The sequence below is a fragment of the Varanus komodoensis genome, unplaced genomic scaffold (assembly GCF_004798865.1).
Source record: "Varanus komodoensis strain SLA01 unplaced genomic scaffold, ASM479886v1 scaffold9, whole genome shotgun sequence".
Classification (NCBI taxonomy): Eukaryota; Metazoa; Chordata; class Lepidosauria; order Squamata; family Varanidae; genus Varanus; species Varanus komodoensis.
In genome coordinates this window covers 19280366-19294347 of record NW_025336598.1, presented here as the reverse complement: position 1 = coordinate 19294347, position 13982 = coordinate 19280366, and the positions used below count along the sequence as shown (strand labels likewise).

The 13982-nt window shown below is 39.5% G+C and overlaps 1 protein-coding gene across 4 annotated transcripts in view; it reads right to left on the bottom strand.

The window, feature by feature from the left end:
• Positions 1–13771, bottom strand: part of KLF3 (Kruppel like factor 3) — a 39335-nt gene extending 25564 nt beyond the window's left edge. Inside the window, exons 1-2 of one of the 4 annotated variants that reach the window (XM_044417621.1) lie at positions 13354–13771; positions 7205–7247 (exon numbers count right to left, since the gene is read on the bottom strand). The gene's annotated coding sequence lies outside the window, so the exon portion shown is untranslated. Of the gene's footprint in view, positions 1–7204; positions 7248–12982; positions 13169–13353 lie in introns of those variants that run through there. The other 3 variants (XM_044417622.1, XM_044417620.1, XM_044417623.1) reach the window with 3 other exon arrangements.
• Positions 13772–13982: the final 211 nt, after the last annotated feature.

The following is a 13982-nucleotide window of genomic DNA, read 5'->3' as shown; positions in this document are numbered from 1 at the left end:
AAGTGCTATGTCTCTAAGCCAGGGGTCTCAAACTCAGCTTACCTGGGGGCCACTGGAAGTAGACTCTGGGTGAGGCTGGGCCGCATCAAGTATTCCACCACCGCGGTGGTGGTGGGCCGCTCATCCCGCGGCCGGCCTGGGCGCCGCCGGCACTTTGAAGGCTGCAGGGCCCCTCCCCGATGCCCCGCCTGTCCCGGCAATTGGCCCGTGGGCCGCGAATTTGAGACCCCTGCTCTAAGCCATCCTTCTATATTAAAGAAAAATATTGTGCTTGTTCAATGCATATCTAAAAAAATAATACCTAGTGGCTCACACATAGTGATAGTGTTCTACAAATCTCCAGTATGTTCAAAAGGTGAGCCTGCCAGTAGCTTAGATTTTGGCTTGGTAACAGAGATTCTTTAACGAATAGACTTTCAGCCCCTAAGAGAGGCTTGAACTTTTGCACTTCCGTTTTGTGTTTGAAAGTATAACCACCTGAGTTATACAAGGAATAGAACTCTAACTTAAACTTCTATGTTAGCAATTTAGCAAATTGGGGTTAGCTTCCAAAAGCAAAGCAACTTGAGATCATTCTCTATTTTACCTCTGTACAAGCATTATTTGACAAAACCTATTGGTTGAACTGGTGTTCCATGGATACCCTGTTCCACCAAAAAAAAAAAGTTTGAAAAAGTATCGCTGGAAATAGTAGTGAAAGTATCCCCATGAAACACCAGTACATACATTGTTCTATGTGACTATTAGCAAGAAAAGACAGTCTTACATGCAATGTATTTTGGTTGGAATATAATGTCCTAAAAATAAAAACAACAAAATCCCTATCACAGGAAGATAGGTTGTTGTACTCCTAAGCAGATATTCTTGCATGCACCATATAATAAGAACTCTGACGTCACTGGTAAATAATTATGGCTAACATGGTAAAATATTTTTAAATAAATCTTTGGTGAAGTCAAACAAGTCACCAGCACTCAAAAGAGTCTTTTCAAGTCCTAGATAAGAAGTAAAGGTCCCCTTTCCAAAATCGTATTTACCTGAACCACAGTCTAAAGTTCAAAATCTTATCTCCTTTCTAATAAGCTATTTGAACGAAAAATCATTTATTTGAAAAAGCAAATGAAGCAGCTGTTCAGCCAGGAAGCTGCAAGACAGAGATGAATGAAGAAGCCTTGAATGTGCAATGTTGCAGAACTTTATCTTCTCATTTCTAGATTGCGATCTAAGTAAAACTGGAACATGGTAAGAATATTAACTATAATTTTACAAGGGAGGGTCTTTCCTGCAAATACTTTTGGGGATAGGTAAACCAGTGGGGTCTCTCCACCCCAACTAAAAATAACTTTTTTGCAGATCAAGTAATGAAGCTCTAGCAGATACTGTCAATATGTGAATAAATTTGCTACTCTGTATTCAGGCCACCATTTTATTTTTTTAATTAAACATTCATTTTGGAAAACAAACCAAAAATACCCTTTCAAGTATCTGGGTCATCAGTTTAAAATGATAGATTTTTGTTTTGTTTTTTAAACAAGTAAGATATCTGTTCCGCATCATGATGTTTTATAAAAATAAAAGAACATTGGTTCTATGTAATAGGAGACTAAATAATTAGCTAAGATCCAGTAAGCAAACATTCCACTCTCTGTGTGTGCTAACAAGTCACACAGTTTTTCTCCTGCCTCCTCCCAGCCACTCCACCCTATGGATTTTTGCCAAGGCAATGCAACTTGTCCAAACAGGACACAGTTTTAAGATTTTGTTCACACCCTATACTTTGGCAAGGTAAGTGGAGCAATTGATTTTTTTATGCAAATAAGGACAGGTGCAAAGGTAATGTCCAAGCAAAGTCCTAAGGTTTTTTTGCAACCACAGCCTGATGGAAAAGAGAGGGGCGGGAGAGAGACAGGAGAAGGGAAAATACATTTTCTGCCCTTGATGAAATGAAAGTTTTCTCTACTGAAATAGTCAAAAGACAGCCCAGCCAAAGTAAGCACTTTTGTTGGATCATATTCTGGCTTACAGCATAGAGATCCTACTTATTTAACATGATTTAACATGTGCTTTAAATCCCTATGGTTTCAATAGAAAATTTAAAGTGCTGAAATTTGATCCAGTGAAACTTGATGTTACCTGTACTTTCCCTCATCAAGACTATTTCTTAAAGCAGAGAGTAGCTTCAAACCAGGCTATGCTTCTTCCCATGCCCGCTTATATGCTTTGTAAGATCTTCTGATGACCACTTTTGCATGTCTCTGCCATCTGAAGCAGCTGGTTGCAATACTTTTTCCAGAACAATGGCACCCCACATATGGAATTCCCTGCCCTGAGAGGCCGTCTGCCTGGGCTGCATTCTATGGTGGGTTGTCATGTCATGGCAACCTGGTTCCCACAGAACAGCTTGTGCAAGTTCAACAAGTCACCCCAACAACCCTGGCTTGTTCTTTGGGTTGCTTGTGCAAAGATCTCTGGAACTTGGAGGACAGACTCCATTGTAGGTTGCCAGAAGTGGCTAGCAAGCTGCTCTGCAAGAGCACTAAAGACCCATTTTCACCCTAGCTCAGATAGCCCATCCATCACCACCACCAGCCACTCCACTGATATCCAAGCAGCAGAGTGACCTTTGCTGGTAAATCACCCCCTTTCCAGCAAGATCCTTTGTGGGGGGGGGGGAATTGGGTTGGGGGAAGTATCTTTTCTTAGCTTCCTAGAACTTTTCCACCCTTGGACAGCTCACTGTCAAACCGCTAGTTGCTTCTCAAAGGGTTTATTTTGACAGTCCTCATATTTATTTTGCAGGATTTCTGACAGAGACATACATGGGCATGAATGCTTTCTTGTGTGATCCATTCACTGAAATGTCACATGTAGCTTATATGTAATAGGGAACTGAAATTGACTTCTCACTGTGCTTTGCATGGCTATATCCTACTGTGTTCCATCCACACTACATGTGTCATACCTGTATAGATAAAGAAGGATCAATTCACCTGAATGCAACATTTCAGCAGAATGTTCTTTGAAATTATTGTTTTTTATTTATGTTGAAAGTGTATTGCATCTAAGTAAATAGAGACTTCAGAGACGGTGTTTCATTCATTCAAAAATGAAAAAAAGCTTGAAAAGAGACAGAAGCAGCACAGGAAAAATGATTTAAAAAGTGATCTAAAAGTAAGAGTACTTAGTAAGCACCTGAATCCCATTGAACTCAATGAGACTTATTTGCTAAGTCAGCATTTAAAAAAAATGGTTTCACATTTCTTATGTTCAGAAAAAATTACATATTTCCTCTTATGCTGAAAACTAGTGCCTGTTCCCTCCGTCATCCTATTGGGTGTCAACAGTTGGCCACACAGGTCAATGAGCAAAGAGATCAAGCAATGGGGAAAATCCCAATGAATTCCATCTAGTCCTAGAAAACTTGAGATTATTAGCTGCCTTGAGTGCCTTTTCATGGGCAGGCAGGGGTATAAAGCAAATCGTATCAATGAATTAAGTAACATTACCTACATGGAGTCAGTTGAGAAATTGCAGACATAAATCTGGAACTTCTAGTATGTCTGCAAGATCCCCCCCCTCCACACACACACACTCTCTTCCCCTAACACTGAAGAAGAGCCAGTGTACCCCCAGGAGACAAAATCTATTTTCAGGTACCTTCAGTGAACTATTTTATTCTGATCACAGATTGTGAGTTGCTATAGCCTAAATGTGGCAATGCTAAAATTATAAAGACTCTTGAAGAATAAGAATTATTATAAAGCGTATACTGAAGAAATTCACTGAACGCCCAACACAAAAAGAACATTTGACTGCTCTATTTTAAAAAGGTTTTCACCACATCTATGATTTCCCTGGCTTCATCAAGATCTAATTATCACCATAAGCATTTTACTAAATGAGACTTTACTTTGACATCAGATAGTTACAAAGCCCAGCTAGTACAAGCAAAAAAGATTTACTACTGATAGTGAACAGAAAAACAATACAACCTCTGAAGTATGGTTTTAAGAAAAGTAATGTTGCAATCATCCAAAGATATAGATAGGCAAGTAGATGATATAGATGTATTTAAATAATTTTAATCATTAGACAGAAGAAATTTAAACATATTTGCATATTACAAAAACTTCAGTGCATCTGCAAGTTACTGAAGGAAGTGTAAGATAACTGATAATAAGCAAACAACAAACTAAAATAATAAGAAAAACTACCATTCATTAAGGCCAAAAATGATTAATCTTGGGCCCATTGATTAAATTTTGCTCTCACTGATTAAACAACTAAAGCTTTAATTTATTAATCTAATAATTAGAAATTACAGGCCTAAAGGAATGTTAGAACTAGTGGAAAGCAGGAAACAGTTTTAGTATTATGCATTTGGACAGAGAACCTTGGAATAACTATTCAACCTTGGTCTGATTCTACTATGCAACATGTCTGATGAACACTCAACAAGTCTCCTAGTTTGTTTAATGCAAAACAACTTTTAACCTGAACTGGGATAACAATATTATGAATAAAATGCATACCATATAATTATTGTGGGGTGAAGTGTTCCCCCCATATATATACTAGATACAGTAGCATATTTGATTTCAAAAGGTCTTTGCTGCCACATAATGTCGTGTGCAACTCCTATTACCCTCCAACTTTATCTCTCTTAGATATTTCTGAGAGCCTCAAGCCACCTTCATGAGACAATGTGCTCTATCAAAGCAGAATTTTATCTGGCTTCCTGTCTCAAGCTTCTACTTCCACAGATAATTTGAGCAAAAAGAAAGGGCTGACTTCTAAAAACAAGTGAAATATGCAGAATGGTATGAAACTTTTTCCTTTCCAAGCAGAAGGGAAATAGCGACTTCAATGTATTTTTAAAATGAGTTCACTTTTGAAGAATGTAACAATGTACAGTCCACTTGAGTAAACTCAATGGGGCAGATACATGCTCCTTGCAAGAGTTCCAGTTACCCTGGAACACCAACCATGCATTGTTACTCAGGCTTCAAGATGAAAACAGCCAGTGTGGTAGAGTGGTTAAGATTGCAGGCCTGGAACTCAGGAGATCTGTGTGCTAGTCCTTACTCAGCCATGGAGCTACCTGGGTAACTTTGGGTCATTCACAGACTCTCAGCCCAACCTCCTTCACAGTGTTAAGATTATGATTGAGAGGAGGAAGAGAATTATGTAAGCTACCTTGAGTTCCCTGGAAGGAAAAAAGGTTGGATATAAATACATACACATATACATACATGGGCATGCAGAGAAGGACAGCACCTTTTCCCCATTGACCAGTGGTCCCCTAGGCTTTGCCTCCTGCCATGGCATACACCTAAAGCTGCTAAGGGAGAAGTCTGTCAACTTGCCTCTCCTGGTAGGCGGGAATGAGTGCTTCACAGAAGGTTACAACTGTACAGATCTGTCCCTTGGACTACTTCCCTTGCATTCTGTATTGATTAAAAAGCTATGAACTGGTTAAGAAGGGTTACCACCTTGAGACTGCAGCTAATATGCCACACCTTTAATATTAATTACAATTAATGCATTTTACACACCAAATAATCCTGCTGTGCCTACACCTAGTATGCATGTCTACATTTTATGAGCTTGGTACTATGCTCTTTTATTATTATAGGTAATTTAACCAGGATTTGAGATCAGGATTTAATGTTAAATACAAATCCCAGTTAAACAGAAATCTCAATTAACTGTGATTACTGTAGTTACCAATATGACAAATCAAACAATGGAATAGAAGTTAGAGGATGGGAATGGAAAATGGCTTAAAAAATTGGATATTTTTTTCCTCCAGAAAAGCAATTTGCTCATTCCCCATTGTGTCAAGCCTTTTGAGCTGTACAGAGCTGGTGTGTATCAGACAACACACACCAGTTACCCCATTATGGGTAAGTTCAAATAATTTGTTCTCTTGGAATGCATGGGTATTAGATACCCTGTAAAAAAAGCTTGGTACTATGTGAAGCTGAGGAAAGAATTAAATTTAAGAGCTTAAAATATTATTTAAGCTAAAACAATAACAGTATGGTGCTGCCTTTAGATGTGAAATCCACATCTTCCTGAACTGGTATAGTCCTAGGAGAATAAAGTACATGATGTTTTTTAATTATGAACACCTGACTTGTACTGCCTATGCGGAGAATTTACATTTCAACATTTCAATCTTGAATACGGAGGAAGGAATATCATATTGAAATGACAGCTGCTCAGTGGGATAGTTAGTACAATGAATGCCTATAGATGTCTCTAGGAAGGAAACTGTGGGAAACCTTTGAGCTCAAACTTCTTACAATGGTAGACAATGATCCCTATTTAGAGCTACATGTATCGCTTGATGAATACATGGAGCTTCTATATACATGGATTTCCCTCCATTCACGTTAATGAGTGACAAGAGTATCTGCATGTTCACATTCTCTCTCTCTCTTTCAGGTGGGTGGGAATGGAATGCCTCTGCCACTGAAGTAAATGGGGAACATATTTTTTGTACAGGAATGGCTGTATGTAGTTTAGCAGCAGCTTCAATTCCCAGCATTAACTAGCTGGGCTGGGAAAGCTCATCAGTATTGTACAGTGCTGGCTTAGATGGTCTGATCTGCTATAAGATGCACCAAAGCAGTCTTTTCTTAAAAGGAAAGAGTGGGATATACACCTCTTGCATACGACTATAAACCCAAGAATATGGCTGTGCAGAACAAATGAATCTGAAATTAGTAGGGCTGACATGAAAGTTTGACTTTACAATTCAATTAACATGTAGTAATTCTACATAGGACACTGCCTATTCACTGAGATCATTTGATGCCTGCTTCATCATCAAAGATACAGTAAAAATCAGATCTAGGCTTTTCAGTGGTGGCACCTCCATGGAAGAATGCTGTCCTTAAAAAAGCTTGCGTAGCATCTTTGTTCTCTTTCTGGCACTAGCAAAGTTGTTTAAAAACACTAATCTGATGTTATTTTTTATAAGGCAGTTCTGCCAATAGCCATATTAGCACAGCGCATTAATCGTAGTTTACTATACTATGCATAGGCAAGAAAAGGTTTCAGCAACCCTTAGGCTACATGCTCAGGTCCAATTTTGTCCATGTTTATGCACACTGAGCAAATCTTTAATATTTAGAGAATCAAAACTGTTTAACACTTCCTCAGAAGAGAATTGAATATGTTTGCAAATAAAACTTACCTAAAAGATTAGCTTCTGTTTTACAATTTTTTGAAGTGTCTTTCTAAGGAAAGAAAAAAAGAAAACAGGCAGCATAAGCAGAATAGACATAATAAAAAACCTCCAAAAGCTAAACACTTTTAAGTCTTAAATTTAATGAGAGAAAGCTTTAAACACTTGGTTGAAATCAATACAACTTATAAATCTTTGGTTAGATTGTGCCCTATATGCCCCAATCCAGTTCTTATCATATGTTAATTCACATGATTAGTTGCACCACACTGTAGATGGAGACACTCATCTAAATGAACATCCAACTGGATGTAATGATATGCAGTTAAATGGCATCTATATCCAGATGTGTATCCAATTTAGATCAGCAGCTTCTGGTCCAGCAGCATTAATCATACAGGAGTCTGTTTCTTTTCCCAAATCTCCTTGTCTGGCATGGAGGGGTACACAATAAATATATTAATGTAGTTAAAGTTTGGTATATGGAAGTTATTGTTAGGTACATTTAAGATACTTTTTGTAATAATCCTTAAATGATCGCTAATCTAACAAATCTGGGCAGAAGTTATTGGAGTGGTATGTGTGGGATGATAAAAAAATGTAAACTTTAGAAGCATTCACAATAATTCACCATAACATATGAGAGGATGTCTACCTATTTTCATATATTTTGTGTTTGTCCTGCATTCTATCTAAAGTCAAATGCTTAAATCAATAGTATTCTTTTAAGTGATGTTAGCGGACCCTGCCTCAAGTCTGTAATAGATTTGCTCATAAATAGCCACACCATCTTCAACAAGAATACTTGGTAACTGCAAAATGCATCTTTAACTCAATCACTAATAAAGCAAAGTACAGTGCAGATGTTACAAATTTTCTCTCTGAACTTCCTCTTGAACATTGCTTGCCTACTCATAAACCTGTCCTTGCTTTCCAGTTCAATCAATATACTATTTTATTTCAACAAGTAATGTTTAATGTTTCACACCATATGGAAAAATTTGCATTTCTCTATCCCAAACAAAGGTTAGTAAGCACTTTCACAGAGTGCACAGAGATGGTATTTTATTTAAAAGAAGTGTGGGAATGGAAATTATTTAAGAACATGACTCTACTACCTGGTTTGCAGATGACAGTTCATAGGATAAATAACTCATGGGTTGTCATGCACAAATAGGAGCACTGCTTCTTGTACACTCATTCTTTTTGTTTTTAATTAACAACTATGATTGGCTGGGATGTAGGTTGCTGAGCATCACATGTGAACCCAGCTTGTCAGGTGGTTGTCTAGGGAATAAACAACTCAATGTGTAACTATGGTTTGTTAGGTTAACCCTAACAACCAAGCACTACAGGTTCTCACATAAAGTCTAACCACCTATGAATGAGCCTATCATGGGTGGCTGATTAAACATGGAAGTTGTGCGTGTGCAGCAGCACAGTGGCTCTCTTGGGCTCCCCATTGACCTACGGATTGTTGCTACATGTAAACTAGATCACTGTCTTAAGGCATCTGGTGATCTCAGTGAAATGAAGAGTATCTTCCAATTCCGACATGCTTCATTTTCAATTTTGTACAAAGGTTTCTCATTTGGGTGGTCATTAAAATGAAGAATGTACATGGCATGCTTTGATAAAGTGAAATGTGCTTCATACTGGCATTATTATCACCATCGCCGCTGCCACCACAGGCAGGTAAAGCTAAACAAAACTACATTAGGAAGTGATTTTTGTAAAACCATTAAGAACCAATACTGAATACTGAATATAGTTTAACAAACTACTGAATAGTCTATTTTTTCTTTATTTGTAGATGCAAGTACTTCAGTTGAATTATTTCAGATTTATACCCCTGAATGCTATTTTTTCAAACGAGCAATCAAACCTCTATCTTGTCCTTTAAAAAATCATATTAATAAGAATCCTTAATTACCAAAGCAAACCAGAGCTCAGAGTGTGTGAGTTAAAAGGTTAACACAGGCTACATACGGTGACATAACACAGGCAACTTAGGCAATCATGAGTGTGTAGAGACATGATAATACACTGGGTGGGGATTGGGAGTTGTAGGGCAGTGACAAGGGGCCGGGTTTGGGCTACTGATCTACCAGAAACAGCCTGAAACAGGAAAGAGCACACATATGCTACTTGGAATGTATGACGCAAACCTCAGCCTTGAAACAAAGAACAGGAAACTGCTCTGCTGGCTGGGCTGGAAAGAAAGCTAAGAGAAACATTTAGGTGGCCCTTCCTGACCTCTATATTCATGTATAGCTGGACTTTTTAAAAAGAACAAACAAACAAACAAACAAACAAAGTGGGAGTGTTTGGTCAGTGGGTGTACATAAAAATTGCTGTGTCTATATAAGAGATCTGCCTTTAACAAACACTGCTAATATCTATGCTGGACAACATAATCATAACATGTGATTTTTCCCGTACCAAACAGCTTAAATTAGTTAACCCTAGACTCCCTGTAGATTTATCTTTTAAAAAAACATTCTGAAATTATGAAGAAGATGAACAAACTTTTGTTATCAAGACACAAAGCAGACTCATGGGTCCCAATAAATACATTCTTTCAAAAGGAAAAAAATGAACAGCCAATTATCAGAGCCTTGATTTATGGCACTTTCTAGTCTGCCTGCTCTCTTTATAACAAATCTTTCAACAACTTAGTATCTAATGATAGTACTGGAATATCGGACATTGCATGCAGAAATATATCATTGAAAACAAAAGTTAATATAATACTAAGACACATTTTAATATGAAAGTATCAAGACAGACACTGAAAGAGTTCAGATGTCATAAATAAGCAAGATTTATTGCAATGTAAACAAGCAACAATGAATCTCAGGCCCACATATTACCTCCCTTTTTCTCCTCTACATTGGCCACAAATGGAACATTGGCTTCCATATGCCTTCATCACAGCTTCTCTGTTTCTCTAAACCCAACAAGCAGTAGTTAATATTAACTGTGTTTGTTTGCAACAGGTCACGTTTGAATCATGGGCCATAAATCTAGTATGCTGCAAGCAACCATAGTTAAGATTAACCATAGTTTATGGTTTGGATGTCATGCTAAACTGTGATTAATTGAAAATGGAAGCAAAAGTTTCTCGTGCCTGCACCAAAACACTTGCACCTGCAAGTGAGCCTTAGGCTCACTGATATTCATTCACATTCCAGATAAACTGCTGCTTATTGGGATATCTGAACTGCTCCACAAATAGACCACAATATTGTCTACAAAGAAGACCAGGTTTATTTCTGTCTTCTGCACTTTATGGTATTAATTTTTAACTAAAACATAAGATAGAACAGTAACATAGGCCCACTGTAACAGCTGTTCTCCTGTAACTAATGAGAGGAGTATAGAGATGTGCTATATTGCATAGCAACCATTGTAAATTTTATTACAGGCACTTGGATATGGTTTTCAATCAGTAATCTTCAACAGGCTACTGTAGTTTCCTACTTGTATTAATCTAGTCTTAGCAATTTAACTCTTTCTCAACTAAACCAGTTAGGCTTAAACTATTTAAGCTAAGCTGTATCCACTCCATTAACTGATATGCATTGTTGACTAGAGTTCTCTTATTTTCTTTGTTTTCAGCATTCAGAAACATAGCAACTAAATCTATTTAGCATGCAACTATATATATTTATTCAGTATTATTTTCCAATGGAGATTAATGCAAAGTATCTGTGGATGTTCAATCTAACTTTTCCCTAATCCAGTACCCTCTAGATGTATTTTACTACAATCCTCATAACACCCTGCCAGCAAGGTCAACGGATGATGGAAACTGTAACTCAACACATCTTGGATATCCAATTGAGTATGGCTAATGTATCTTCTTTGTCACTAGATTGTAACTTTACTTCTGGTATATTACTTTGATAACCATAAAAATCAAGGCAGAACACTAAATCTGGAGATTGCTCTAACAATCAGGTTTCATTGTTATTAGACACTGTTATTCTCAATGTTGTTTGATATTTCATATCTATATTTGCCAGTATAAAATTCAGTCAAAGTAAAACCTAAAAGTCTATTCAGATTTTTTAAAAATCTATATTTTGCTTTCAGGAGATGGGAAGGCAAATACAGAAGGAAAAAAGACAATCTGAATGCATTTGTGCTGTAGGAAAAATAAGTTTTAATGGGACGTTAATTTGATAAACACTACTCTTAAGTCAAAATGTTGATCTATTCTAGATTTGAGCCCTATCATATAGCAACTAATAAGGAAAACTATAAAGAAAGTTTGTAACACTATTCTATGGAAGGAAATAGTTACAGTGCACTTTTTGGCTTTCAGTAAAAGTTAACAGATTTAAAACTGTCATTTAGACCACTAAAGGCCCCAACATCAATGAAAGGTTTAGATTCCCAGAAACTGGAAAAAAAGTGAGTTTTGTGAACTGTGGCACTTCCTGCTTTTGCAAAAGGCCATACACATGGTGTAAGAAGTACTGTTGCACTTGCAGTGTGTGTACAGATCACTCAGCAGAAGAATGAAAGGTGTGAAGGTGAACAATTTCATCTACCAATTTCTGTATTGAGTAGAAAATGAAACATTCATCTAAATGCATGTTTGAGGACCCTAGCTTAATTTCCCTAGGTAGACCTAGCATTCTTACTATATATTTATCACTGAAGACATTTAAATATGGAAGCTGGATCTGACAAACATTCATGTAGCATTGAACTGTCTTTAACCACAAGGAAAACAACTTTCAGAAAGGAAGGAAGCCAAGTATTGATACTTTCCAATTATGCATTTTTATAGACATGGGGAAGAGAGAGTCTACCATTTGCCCTAACATAATTTAATGCAAATGGTTTTGGTGCATATTTATTCCAGGTGTGTGTACACTTAAAATATGGAAACACACTAATTTCTGTTGAAGAGTCTATTTGGCTAATGAGGATAAAACATAGGCAAACAACTCTTCTGCAGTGCTTTCATTCTTATCCTAATTTCTACTGAAATCATCATACATAACTTCTCCACTCAAGACAAATGTGTACTTCAACAGGGACAAAGCAACCAGCTTCATGTTCAAATTAGTTTTGTTCTTTAAGGGTTAGGGTTTCCTCAAACAACAGCTCAACTGGTTAAATAGTAATAGATGTACCTTTTTAAAAAAACCACTTCAAAGAGAAGAATGTCTATCATTATGTACAGAGATATTAATTTACTTTAGGAACAAAACCCTAAGGCTACACAAATCATCTTTCTCATCACAGAAACTCTGTTTTCCCTAACCCTTGCTGAGAAGCCCTGGATTCCCCTGCAATACACTACACAGCAGTTCTACTGACACTGAATGATTTAAATGGGGCTTCTCCAAGGAGGTAATGATGTAGGCAGTTCGAGGGTCACTGTTGGGAAAAAAAAAAAAAATCTAGCAGGGAACATTGTGATGAGCACAGGGAACCCAAACGCGCATACAGCTTTTTCCCCCCACTTGAAGTATCCCAAGAAAGTGGCTGCAAAATCTGTCAAAAGTCTCTATTCCAGTATCTTCAGGTGTTCCTTTAAAAAGAAATAAAAAAGAAGCCCTTCAAGAAAGAGATGGCACCGCAGGCTTTTGTTAGATGCCTCTCATTCCATATCACCACCGGTCCAAATGGCAGGATGAATGGATCATATTTCAGAAGAACAGGAATATGAACACAAAGGATGCCCACTCGCAACCGAGAGACCCTCAAGTCAACTGCAGACCAATGGATACGCGCGAACGCGAAAGTGCAGAGTCGTGAAAACAGCACCTGGTAATCCAAGAGGCAGGTCTCGAACCCCCTGCCCAATGCACGTCGGGGTGCTGGAGAGAGATTGCACCGCCCACCCGCAACTTTTGCAGCTGCAACGCCGTTCACGCCGAAGTGGCAAACGCCACTTTGCCCAGAAGCGGATGGCGCGAGCGTCGCACGTCTTCCGAGCAGCGCTCCCTTCCCACGATTCTGAATGTCCGTGCGCGGCGTGTGCTCGCGGGTGCGCGGTCTCCCCCCGTGCTGTGCCTCCCACGGTGCGCCCCCCGCGTGTCTGTCCCTCCCCCCACTCCTCCCCGCGCTAGACACGTCGCTTTCCCTGGAATCGCCACCGCCACCTTGTCCTCCTCCCCTCTCTCCGCGCCGCTTACTTTTTACTTGCCAAGCCAAGCGAGGCGATCAACGCGACTGCCCCAGCTCGCCGCACCGGGGCACAGAAGTTGCTGCTTAAGTTACTGAGGAGCGGGGGGCGGGGGACACGGTGCTGCTTTTCTCTCGAGGAGACCAAAGAGCGGCTCTCTTCGCCGCTTAGGTCCTTGCGAAGGCAGGAAGGGGCGGGAGGAGGTCTTCGCGGGGCGCCTCCGCCGGAGCCTGTGTATCCTTTGCCTCTTCCCCAGCAGCAGCCGCGCGTCCGCCCGAGCGCCTCGTCTTCCTTGCTTGCTTCTCTTCCCCCACTCGGGCAGGCTCCTGGCACTAGGCAGCGCTGTCACATGACGCCGGCGCCGCTCGCTCTGCCAGGCTCCCTTGGCCGGCGGGGTAACTAAGAGGGCGGGAAGGAAGAAGGGAGGGAGGAAGGGTCGGGTCAGGGAGGGGCGCTCGAATCACTCAGCCAGTCGGGCGGGCGGGGAGGCAGGGCGGCTCCTCGCAGCCTCGCTTGGGCGGAGGCCTCCGCACACCACAATCCAAGCCAGGGGTCGGGGCGAGGCGAGGCACTCTTTGGCTCCCTCCCTTTCGCACTCGCACACAAACAAGTCGGGCACGCACTGACTCTTCCCTTCCC